Source organism: Ornithodoros turicata, chromosome 8 (assembly GCF_037126465.1).
Source record: "Ornithodoros turicata isolate Travis chromosome 8, ASM3712646v1, whole genome shotgun sequence".
NCBI classification, from domain to species: domain Eukaryota; kingdom Metazoa; phylum Arthropoda; class Arachnida; order Ixodida; family Argasidae; genus Ornithodoros; species Ornithodoros turicata.
In genome coordinates this window covers 12,413,013-12,422,996 of record NC_088208.1, presented here as the reverse complement: position 1 = coordinate 12,422,996, position 9,984 = coordinate 12,413,013, and the positions used below count along the sequence as shown (strand labels likewise).

At 46.3% G+C, this 9,984-nt stretch overlaps 1 protein-coding gene across 2 annotated transcripts in view; it reads left to right on the top strand.

Moving 5' to 3' along the window:
• The window catches only part of LOC135366470 (uncharacterized), a 38,502-nt gene that overhangs the window by 18,552 nt on the left and 9,966 nt on the right, over nt 1–9,984 (top strand). The window contains exons 3-4 of one of the 2 annotated variants that reach the window (XM_064599180.1): nt 256–342; nt 5,034–5,292. The gene's annotated coding sequence lies outside the window, so the exon portion shown is untranslated. The remainder of the gene's footprint in view (nt 1–255; nt 343–5,033; nt 5,293–9,984) is intronic. The other variant, XM_064599181.1, reaches the window with a different exon arrangement.

Here is a 9,984-nt window from a genome sequence, read left to right as displayed (position 1 = left end):
ACAAGGGCACGCAATAGCCCAACCAGGAGAAACACTGCAGCGCCACCATGCAGAGTAGTGTCATTCGGCCAGTCCTGACAGCCAATACAAAAGCGGAGTGATTCTGATGTATTACATTATCTCGCGGAGGAGGGGGCGCGACCTCTTTGCGTCCAGCAATCCCATCTGCGGCGCGGTATCATTTTGAGAGCTGACGGACTGTATTTCCTTTCTCTCTTAAGCTGAACACGACTGTAGTAACTTTCTCTTTACCAGAATGCCCAGCGACGTTTGAGGTAACCGTCCTACACGAAATCAGGTTGGCGGTCCACATTCCTTGGGTACACTCAGGTCACGGATATGGTGAGTGTTTGTCCTTGATCCTGCTTTGAAAAGGACTGTCGCACACCGAAACCCGATTATGAAACGAATACACCTGTTAGCGACATTGAACAATATTTTTCTAGTTGGCGATTTTTTTTGTCGTCCGAACTGTTTTGATAACGAATTTTTAAGATGAGCGCGCCTTCCGCAGCTGCAGAGGCTCGGAGGAAACGGCATCAGCGTGACGTCGCTCCTCAACAGTAGCACTCCCAGCCGCACGCGGCTTCCGTTTTTTAAAGGCCGCGCTCTGATTGGTGGGGTACGGAATGATGTCTTCGCATTTACTGGAGAGGGTATTCCGTCATACTCTTAACGTCCGGCGTCTTCTCTTGTCATCTATTCCAGACAAGCCACCAGAATAACTTATTTAACTTATATATATATTTTGAGATGATGAATGGGGAGTAGCAGTCAAATTACGTTTATACATTTCGTGTAAAATTCTGAATGCCATGGGCAGGCGTCAGCGAGGAGTAAGACGACACCATAGCTCCGGAACTAACTGGAATGGGCGCGACCGTCCCTTTAACGTGCTTCGCGCACGCGTTTTAGTCCATATATCTAGTACAGGCGAAGGCTTACATATCCAATCGAACGGCGTCACATAACATCTTCTGTGTGATAGTTAAACCTTTTTGTTCAACAGTGCACTACCTATTTCTCATGTGAAGTATGTGCTTCCCGAACCGTAATAATTGTTTAATTGCTAGTGTTTCTTGCTGTCGCCCTCCTCATTGATTGTCGGTTACTTTTGCTGTGCTACACTATTATGTAACCCCCGACCTTATATAATGCCCAGTTCAGGGCACTTAAGGTTAAAAATAAATGATTAAATGAATGAATGAATAACAGCATATCGCACACAGTCGTCATAGACAGTCTGACATCTTGGCTTTATGGTTTTTTTTTTTTTTTGGGGGGGGGGGCGTACCACCTCCTCCGCATTTAAATCTTGTCCGTTATTATGGCGATTGATCTACCCGACAATGACCGGGATTTCCGGTTCAAATAGGGCATAACACATATGTATTTTACCCATGACACTATTCGCGAGGAGAACGACCTATAGGCGGCGTTGCGCTGCGTTCAAAGCAGGGGGCACAGGCTTGCTGTAAGGAGCGTTGCCACAACAGAGCCACCATTCTTTGGTATGGAAGGCGTTGCGTTCCGTTGGTTGCCGTATGTCGCTAAATTTGGTTTCTTCATCATCTGAATTCTTCGATTTGCTTACTTAATTTCGCATCCTATGTACGCATCTTACGCGTATGCGAATACCCAATATATATTTTAACACTACGTAGCTTGCTTGTGTGTTGTCGTTTGTACACTGCCGTATTACGTGAACTCAAGAGCAGGTCCCCCAAACTCACCTCGGAAAAGCGTGCAACGAAGAAGGCCGCCACTAGATACCCCACTGTTGCCGTTCCGGATCACTTCAGCGCGCTAAGTTTAGCGGCAAAATGTTTTCTGCGAATGAATGTAGTCTTTATATGTCCAAACAAAACGCGTATAACAACTTTCCGTGTCGTGTTTCACTTTTTGGTTCCATTTTTAAACGTGTTGAGCGATCGGAAGGATCTAGTGCACGGCTGCGTGCATCGCATAGCGTACCTGTTGTGCCAGGCGCCGCCAGTGGGCGCCGCAGGCGCAGTCGCCCACTTCTCATTCGGTGACTTGTCCTGGCTTGAATTGTGCTTCAACTGGATCTTGAGCGCGCTACAATCAAACGCAAGCCAACGTCTGGTAACAATGGGGTATCTAAGGGCGGCCTCCGGCATTGCACGCATCTGGATAGGAACAAATACATGGGAAAATGGCGACCTTGGGGGACCTGCTCAAGAGGCTGGAACAAGGAATGGCGGGCAGTTTCGGTTTGCATCAGCGTGCTTTCTGTTAGTTCGCAGTGCAACTGGAAGATGAGAGTTAACTGTGTATAGCATTGTACGAACTGCATTAGTTCCCCTACCTATGCACCTGCTATATTTGCTACGACTTATTTGTTTACCAGCGCAGCATTTCATTTCACTGCTTCAACACGTTAGGCGATCACATGCTCATATATACCGCTCAGAAGCAAAGGGCTATCGGTGTCGTAGACGGTTTTAAAAATAAAATATGATTCGCAACGTCTACGTCGTGATACCGACACCACTGCTCAATTCTACACGCACCCATAAGGCTGTACGTAAGTTACATAATGCGCAGAGCATGTAGAAGGAAACACAAGAGTGGCCCTTCCGACCATTTCCCATTGGGACGGACGTGCCGGCCTTCGCAATGCACTCTGGGCCTTCGCAATGCACGCATGCATTCGCAGTGCGTCCTGTCTACCGCATGACCGCTCAAGCGTCCCCAAGAGCATTGCAGCTCCCAAAAGAGATGACACAAATTGTGGTTGCCTTGCCGTTGAGATCTCAGGGCTGGGATGAACGCGCCCGTGCAGATTTATTTCTGTGTCTTCAGATGTATGCTCTTACAAGACCAGTCACGGTATGCACGCGGGTACGTGCGGCTAGAACCAGAACGCGCGACAACGGCACTACGTTTGTGATTTGTTGCTCAAGTGGTCAGTAATATCATTGATAAAACTTGTACAACGAAGGAGGAAACCAAATGAATCTCCGACACAGCGGTGGATCGCCAACGAACAGTTCAAGAGAACTCAAACGCGCGCAGGAGCCCGAAACAGCCGAGCAGGTACGTACTTACAGTTGAAACGTTATTCCCGTGACAGAGCTGCTTTCCGTTGAACAAAAGCCGCAGCCGGAGACGCAGCCGGAGACGCAGCCGACGTAGGCGCATGTTACTATACTTATTATTCTTTATGTTTTGGCGCATTATAGCCTCCGTCGCTGCTGCGCCATTAAAATACTAATCATCATCATCATTATTGTTCTTTCTGGTGCTGCTCACATTTTAACAATAAATGACTTTCGAAAAACGAGAAAGCACGGAGAGGAGCGCAAGAAACAAACGTTGTAAAACCGAAACTTTACAGAAGGTCATGTGGTGGACAGAAAGTAATGGCGGTTTTGAGTCGAGCGACCGCTAGAGCGGTCACACGCACATCTGCTCGGAACCGGCCGCCCCTGTGTTTCCTTCCTCTATAGCACAGAGCTTGGCGCACTTCTTCCGCTGACCATCGTCGTTTCCTCCTTCCCTCCATCTCCGCCCGCCCGGTTGGCCGTTCTGTTACAAGACACGTGACGACCTGCGCATGACCTCGCCCTCGGGAGGGTTGCTTGCAAACGGAGCAGCGCCGCAGCGGTTAGTGAAGAGAAAATCGTCAACCTTATGCAACTTGAACACTATCCAAGCCAAAGGATGGCTGCGCGGGTAGTCGCAGGCTGGCGCACAATGATCCCATTGGGAGCCCGCTAAGTCCGTCCTCTAGAGTCTTCCTATAATATCTCTCTGGTTGAAAGAGTGTGGATTGCGCTTTGAATATGGGTTACGTTCAAAGCGACTGTGCAAAAATTGTCCGTCGTTGCTGCGTTCCGCATGATGAAAAGCCGTCCCGAGGCTGGAACACGGAAGGACTGACACAATAAGGTATCTGGTTGCCTTAAAAGATTAAATATAGAAAGATGGCAGACTTTAAAAAAAAATAGAAATAGTACCGACGGAACGATCCTCAGTGCCATACATGTTCCACTGAACCTGGAGTTAGCTTCCATGCCTTCCCGAAGGACATGAGAGAACGAAAACTTCGGTGTGTCAAACTCACGATTTGAAAACAGCTGACCAAGTATGCGACAATGTGTAGCAAACGTTTTAGCAACGGATATTTCTGGACACTATAGGAAGACAACACAGATGGAGTCCGAAAAAATTCGGAAATTATTTGGTGTTACTCAACTGTTACTATAAGGTTTACTGTCGACGGATGCTTGTGACGGTTGTGTGTGTGTGTGTTGTTGGATAATTCTGGCACAGGCAATCCCTAAGTGTAACATTCCCGTTCTTCTGTATCTTTGGAAGTCGACGCAAGGCATCAAGTGAATGATGGAATTTGTCGTATTATTGGGTATTTTTCGCATGTGATCGTTCCATTTTCGTGTTATCGGGGCAGTTGTGTGATGGCACCTGTCGTATAGTTACTCTCATGTAGACGGTCTGCAGTGTCTGGGGTGAGGGTAATTAAATTACCCTGCCGGTAGGGTGCCCACCAGCTCCAATACATGTTTCACCAGCACTAGCCAAGTGTTATCACATTAAACGAGGGCACTCTGGAGCCCTGACGTTTGGATAACGAGCGGAGTGCACATATTATAACCGATATCAGAAGCTGCTGCCCTTTAAGAACACAGCGCCTGCTGTTCCCAACGTGCTCCACTACACTGAGCAATGAAAGGCACACTGAGAGTACCAGCAAAGTGATAAAACAGCGTAGAGATGCTTCTACATCATGGAACGCGATGACTTTTGCAAAGTACTCAGAGGGCTACGCGTGTTCTTTTGCCTAATTGTTCAGACATCATGTACGGAATTAATGCTTTGTGGCTTAAAGGCAGAATGTTTAAAGAAATTCTTAAAGGCTTAATGCTTAAAGACTTAAAACTTCGGACCATAGTCGCCGGCCTACTTTAAGGATGACTCATGATGTCCCATGTGTTATGCTTTAAAGAGAGATGGCCTTGCTCATATACAGTCACACTTATCTGCTGCAGTCAAACGAGACCGACTCACCTGCCATGACTGATAAGAAGCGCAAACAAGGCAGAACTGACCGGCGACACGAAGCGAATATGCGTCGGAATTAAGGAGCGACAATCTACTAGCGAACAATAACACGAGGGAACACAGCTATCCCAAGATCCCAGAAGACCCACGTCGTCGGAGAAGGTTGAGCAACGTGATGGTCAGGGGAGACACCATCAAGGAGGGCTATCCCCACGGAGAAAGCGCGGGTCTGCAGACAATCCCTCGGTAAGTTATAAGGGTGACATGTTAGTGCATCTATGGGATTGGCTAACACATCTCTCAAGTTTTCTTTTTTTTAAAGTGTAAGATATTCGTGTGTAAGGTATTAAGTGTTGCGTTTCACAGGAGTCAGCGACCAGTTGACATTGACATTGACATTTATTTATTCTACCAAAACAAATGAAAATACATAGATGAATATACACATAGAGGAACCAGAGGGAGTACTCCCGGTTAAAGGTTCCTCATCAATCGCAAAATGAAGATATTATAACAGAGCACAATGATCAAAACAATTGAAGATGATACAATACACTTGATGATGATACAGATGCAATTGTACAACACTCTTATATCATTGTAAAAAAAAATTCAAGTGGAACGGAGATAGATGATACAAAGAAACGAAGGTGGTTACAAACGAGATGCATTATGGAATAACACATGCTTTAGTTTGTTTCTAAATAGCGGATAAGAACGAATGCATGTTATGTCACGTGTTAGTTGGTTCCACTCGCAAGCTGCACGGAACAAAAACGACAGCTTCCCATAGTTGGTATTAGACGTAGGTACGTTCAATAGACCTCCAGCTCCTGCCCTAGTACGCCGGGTTGAACGAAGGTGAAGAAAATTTATTTTTGGCAAAGTGAGGTTAAGTTGTAATATACGGTAGGTCAGGCTTAGGATACTATAAGAGATTATGTCATGAACTGTAAGAATACGAATTTCGTGATATGGGACATGAGCGAGCAACGGTAACCCAAATGTAATTCTGATAGCTCTGTTTTGAATTACCTGAAGAGCACGAAGATGAGTTTTGTGAGTTAAACCCCACACAGAAGCACAGTACGTCAGATGAGAGTGTATGAAAGCATAGTACAAGTTAAGCAGAACACAGTTACGGCGGCAGAACACATTGTCCGTGTGAGAAAGCGTGTGTGTATACACAAGGGGCATTAAAGCTATGTAACACATATGTAGCCAAAGCTGAGATAGTAAATATCTATAATGGACGTCTACATTTAGAGAAGTAACATATCTATAATAAGAGATCTCCCAATAGGCTTAACGTCTAGGGAAGTTTCTCTAGCCTTCCTCAAGCATATCTAAACATCTAATGTCTTGCCCCAGCCTAACTTTAGATGTTTTATATGCCAGACTGAGGCTGCTTCAAGCCCTGTACAAGACCTGTAGTAGATTTCCATCCAGCCGATAGTATTGACCTGGGGAGATACGTTCGGTGGTCATCCGTGCCTTTGACGGCGGCGTAAGGAAGCAGACGTGAACTAGAGTGCAATATGTACAAGTTTTATTTACAGCGAGGAGACAAGCGGCCCTTTCGAGTGGCGAGTCCTGTGTACCTGTCCGGTCCAGTTTCCGTTTCCGCGACGCTTCGGTCCGAAGTCAGGTTACAGAAAGCTCCCACACAAGCACAGTATGCCCTGCTCTTACCAGCCGACACATTTCGGGAAATAATCGTCCATTTTTTTTTCTACGAAGTCGACACCAAGAGTTTCTTTTTCTTTTCTTCCCCTTTGTTCCAGGGTAACCTTTCACCAGGCCAGACACAATACAGATGGTCCTGGGCTAACAAGCATTGGGAATGGCGACGACGTAACAGCGCCCCTTCCTTCCCACATCTCGCGAACGAGAGAGTTCTTTGTTTTCGACGAACTGTTGCTGAAAAATATTTAACCATCCTCCAGTTTCGAGGGATGAAAATTTACAGAAAAGACTAAAACCATATTACGAAGGGAGAAGCTGAGAGGGCTGACTTGCCCAAATGCATAAATTTGCAGACGTCGTAAGTGCAGGGAGGTTGGACATTTTTAGTTAAACCTTGGCAAATGCTTATTGATAGACCGGAGTATGTTTTCCAGAACTGAGGAGGAGGCACCTAAACGCTCTGTTACGTCGGAGTATCAAGGTCAAAATTCGTTCATTTGCACTGCGCCACTTGTTCTTTCCTCAAAGTAGTAGCACTATCAAAGTAGCCTTCAATCACACATCCCTTATTACAGGGCTTTCAGAAGCGTGATCATTCACCCCATACAACCACCCTCATCCCAAGGATATCCTAGTATTATCCCGACGTCCTGGTCCGTCATGGACATGCGAATGATTTCCAAACAATATCATTAGAAATGTTTCAGTGTTGCCCTATCAGGATGCCTTGTCAGGATGTCAGTCGGATTTCAAAATTTCATCCAACGCTGGTGTGGATCTCGAGTGAAAAACGAGCATATTTCGTGGAAAACTTTTCGTTTTTCTTCACCCTCATGATGAATGGTGCATGATTCACTCCTGTGGTGCAGATCCTCTTAAAACAAAAACAATATAAAGCAGACGCAGGTAAGATTTCAAACACTAAAAGGCTACATTGGTGATTCCTGCTTTGCAATATGATATGCAGCGAGCAGAAGTACAAAAGCAGGCAGAACAGTTTCTCCCCTGAAATTACGCAGTATATACGAATGCCCATATTCGGAAATGGATATCCGGTGGACATCTCAGGGAGCTTCACAGAACGACGTCCCTATAGCAATGCATATTCACAGTGTTTCCTGACGCGTCTGCATCGCAAATGTTCCGAATCAGATCCCTCATGGGATGTTACATGGAACACTTCCTGTAAGAGAGAGAAATGCGGGTCGTGTAGCACTCGAGAAGGTCGATTTCTGATGGCCGAATGGAATGTCTCAAAGAAGAACCATTAAGCAATACAGACGCTACATTCATGATGAGGTAATGTGCCAAGCAATTCCTCATTTCGACACTGTTTGTGTACACGGTCGACTTAAATTTACACACCACATCCTCCATTGAATTTCGATTCGCAGGAGAACAGCGCTCTGGAACTTGTGGAAGCTCGCGTGACAAGTAATGTGTAGTCTCTGTTTCTCTCGTGTAAGTTCTTTGAAAGGTCAGGTCCCCCTCCAACTCCGCGTGCTTACAAGCTGGATGAAGCGTGGCCCACAGAGATGCCAGCCAACACCACATAGATAGAGAAAGCCTGCTCACCCGTCGACGTGACGTAACAAGTAACAGTCAGCCAATGTCAGGATCGTGTTTTCAATGGCTAGCCAATCACAAACGAGCTTTCTGCTGTCGTAGCCATGGAGACGAACCAGCGTCATCTGCAAGTAGCGATTCAAGATCCACACATACTAAATGGAAAAACTATAAATAAGGTGGAAAAGTGTCCCATATATTTCTCAAGAATGATTTTCTGGAAAGCGTGTTGCACTTTTTATCTACAGATTCAGGTCTTTAGATTCCACGTTGGCTGCAATCATTTGCGAGTTCCCGAATTGGCAAAACGGCGATTCGGAGTAGCAGTCTAATTGTGACTTGATATGTCCACGTAAAGAAAGAGGGAGAGGAGGCAATAAGCAGGCCTTCTGTATCAAGGTGGCGTTGCGCCAGCGTACCCATGAATTGAAGCTGTGTTCGATATATTGGGTTCTTGCCGTTGATACTCCTAGGATTTTTGCAGCAGCAGCTGTTATGTTCACGACTACTGGTAGTTCCATGGTCCGCAGAGCTCCGCACGAAATGCTTCTCAAACGAGAGAGGATGGAAGAAGTGCGGGGTTCTTGCACATTGCACTGAGTTTCCACAACGCAGGAAGTGGTGCAAGGTCGCTCAAGCCGGCGTTGCGGATAGAATCCATCTCGCTGAGAGCACAGCCGGTGATTATGAAGTATTCGCATGGAAAGAGCCAACCGAGAATTAGTAGTGAGATTAAGGAAGACTTAAGTGAGAAGCAGTTGGAAGAATTAGGGACTCAGAAATGCCGATAGCAGAGTTCTTCAGTGGCAAGTCGGGCTGGGCGTGCGGCGACAGGTAAAATAGTAGTCCCTTTGTGTAACTGCTTGCAAAATTCGAATGATGCAAGAGAGGGAGGACCACCAGTGTAGATCAAAGCAAGCACGAGATGCCCGCGGTAACCAAGGGACCATGCAATGTTTCAACTTTATAACATTGCGGGGTCAATGTGGAGGCGTTTTGCTCTAGGAAAACATCACACCATTTCACCGACTGCAACATGATAGTGACAAACTAAGACAGAAGGAAGACAGGAGCCGTAACTGGAGCAGCACACAATATTGAACTCATATTAGTAGTATAGATAGGGGCAGGACTTGGACATTTCCACCAGGGCAGCGCCACTTTTTCGAACGAAGTTTACTTAAAACTCTAAGAAATGGTCACCCGCGTCGTCGAATGCGTTTCGGCCACACGCCGGGACACGTTTCCCGGACACCGTAACGAAAACCGAACGCGATTCGGCGCCCGACGCGTTAACGCGGCACCCCACGCGAGTGTGTCGCTTTCTTCTGGAAATGGGTGACCATTTCTTCGAGTTTTAAGTAAATTTCGTTGGAAAAACTAATGCTGCCCTTGTGGCAATGTCTGAGCCACGCCCCCTATCTATACTACTCGTATTGGCTGGTCCTTGGCGATACGCGCACAATATGGGGCCAGGATTTCCCAATTATTGGCTCAACGCTTTGCAATATGGGCCCCATATTGCCCGTGTACACTATGTATTGACTGAAAACGCAGAAAATGTTACGCACCCGTGTTATACAAATGACCAGGCTGCACGCCAAGATTGGACGTTGTAGCGTTTGAAATGCCCAATTCAATACGTCGTTGCATCCAACAACTTTCCGCTGGTGATACACATTGTTC